The sequence below is a fragment of the Sphaerodactylus townsendi genome, linkage group LG04 (assembly GCF_021028975.2).
Source record: "Sphaerodactylus townsendi isolate TG3544 linkage group LG04, MPM_Stown_v2.3, whole genome shotgun sequence".
Lineage (NCBI taxonomy): Eukaryota > Metazoa > Chordata > Lepidosauria > Squamata > Sphaerodactylidae > Sphaerodactylus > Sphaerodactylus townsendi.
This window is the reverse complement of record NC_059428.1, coordinates 113,630,417-113,632,677: the sequence shown is the minus strand read 5'-3', so window position 1 is coordinate 113,632,677 and position 2,261 is coordinate 113,630,417. Positions and strand designations below refer to the sequence as shown.

At 37.9% G+C, this 2,261-nt stretch overlaps 1 non-coding gene across 1 annotated transcript; it reads left to right on the top strand.

Annotated features, from left to right (window-relative positions):
- The first annotated feature begins 561 nt into the window (after nucleotides 1-561).
- LOC125432246 lies at nucleotides 562-717 on the top strand. Its single transcript, XR_007244429.1, has one exon. It is a non-coding gene; the product is annotated as a U1 spliceosomal RNA (small nuclear RNA).
- Nucleotides 718-2,261: the final 1,544 nt, after the last annotated feature.

Sequence of the window (2,261 nt, the reverse complement as noted above, 5' to 3'; positions counted from 1 at the left end):
CATGGGAGAAGCAACTGGCAGGAGAAGGAGGGGGAACAGGATGAAACTCCCCCCTTCCTTGCCCTATTCTGAGGGTCATTCTGGGACAAGACCTATAAAAGGGGAATGCTGGAAGCTTCTTTGGTTCCAGACTGCATCCTGGCTCTGGCAGAGTCTGACACACACCCACTGTATATGTTTCAGTCAGTCTGTTTATTGTGATCATAGACCACATAAAATACAATCAGGAAGTTTCAGGAAATTCATCAAAAGACACATTTAAAAACATTTTCCACCAACAAAACATATACTATATCTAAAACATTAAAATGAGATTTTAAGCTACATTTTTATCTCATTTATTTACAAAGGCACTAAACTTGGCCACCTGCCTTGGAGTCATAGGATTTGCACCTGCAAGTAATTTTTCAAGGCATACTTTATCTGAACAACCTTGGGAATGAACTAATAATGGATAAACTATCTTCAGCTGCAACTCATTGTAAAAAGGTCAATAGAAAAAACTGTGTATCAGGAAAAAAAACTGTACCAGAAACTTTTTTTTCTTCTAAACTACATGGTCAAATTCTCTGGCTGGGAGACACCATGCTCATATAAAATTGGTTTTCCCTGGGAGAGGGTCATCCATTGCATTCCAGGTGTGTTGACTCCTTCAATTTTCCCAAGTGCGGAAAACTCAGTTGCATAATTTGTGGTATTATTTGTGAATGCACACTCCCCCCAACTATATATTTAAGAGATTAATCATATAAGTTACAACGGCAGCAATTAGACACTTTCCTTAGTCCTTCATGAAAAAAACACTGTGGTATCCGATATAACCTAAACATATAAATATTTTTTGCTGCAAATCACTGCTTGAAATCCAAACAACCAGTGTAAAGTTTAAAGTTATATCCCATTTCTTTGGCATGATAGGGTAATCTAGCATTTTATTCCATTCATTGCCCTGCATATCATATTTATTAATAAACATCAAATACTTATAAATATTGTAGGTTTCTTTCTTCTTTTTTATTGATTCAATGAGATTTTCCAGAACCAAGGGAGATTCTGAAGGCCATATTGGGATACCAACGGATGTTACCAGTTAATAGAAATGGTCCAATCAACAGGGTTTAGGCATTGTCCATGGTCCACAGATCTAAGCTTTAAAAAATGGGGAGGGGAGGGGGTGTGTAACAGCTTAACAATTGGTCCAGGTAAAAATCCTCCTACCTGTTCAAGTTGCCCATTGAAAAAAAGAGATTTTTTATTTTTAGATGTTGAATTGACCCATAATGTTAATGTTTTTATTCATTTATATCCCACTTTTCATCATAATAGGGGCAGAAGCAGCTTATATTATTCTCCTCTCCTCCATTTTATGCACAGCAAAAAGCATGTAGATTAAATTTGAGGTCAGGGCGGGAGAGTGATTGACCCAAGCTCACCCAGCAAACTTCTAAAGCAGAGGGAGGATTCGAACATGAATGTCCCAGATCCTAATCTGCCACTCAAATCACTATATTGCATGGGCTCTAACACATGCTGGATCAACTGGCTTTCTTAGCATTTTTGTTTCTATGTGTCCATCAAACCATAAAGCCTACTTTCCATAATCAAATATCAACTTTAAGCCAAAAACAATATTTTTTTTTCATGATTGCAACAATAATATTATTGCTGCACTCAACACATTCACATTGTGCTTTCCTTGTACCTAGTTTGGCTAAATCCAGTTCAGACCATCAGAGTCAATTCAACTGTGTATTTTAATATCTTAGTTGCTGTCTTAAATGCAATTGTCTTCTTTGTTTATTTCACTACTGAACACTATCACTAAGTATGGAAGGAACACTACCACTAAGTATGGAAGTATGGCAGCTGGGTGTTTACAGTTGTCATTGGAGAGATTCTGCTTGCAATATTATTTATTTTATTTTATTTTATTATTCTACTTTTATACGCCACTCCCGAGAAGAGATCAGAGTGATTTTACAACAATGATAAAACAATAAATATTAAAAACAATTTAAAAGCAGCATCCAATTTCTTGGTATCAATTAAAAAAATAAGATGGCGTCCCGCTATTAAAAACTCCCTACAAAGGGAACAGCGGGTTGCTAGCTGTTTCTGGGCACCTCTCATCAGCTGCTGACTCTCCAGTAAAAGCCGGTGAGGAATGCTCCAGTCTTACAGGCCCTGCGCGGCGAGATTCATTAAGGTCTCCGCGGGAACCGGACCCAGTTGGTGGGAGAGCATTCCCACCAGGCAGGGGC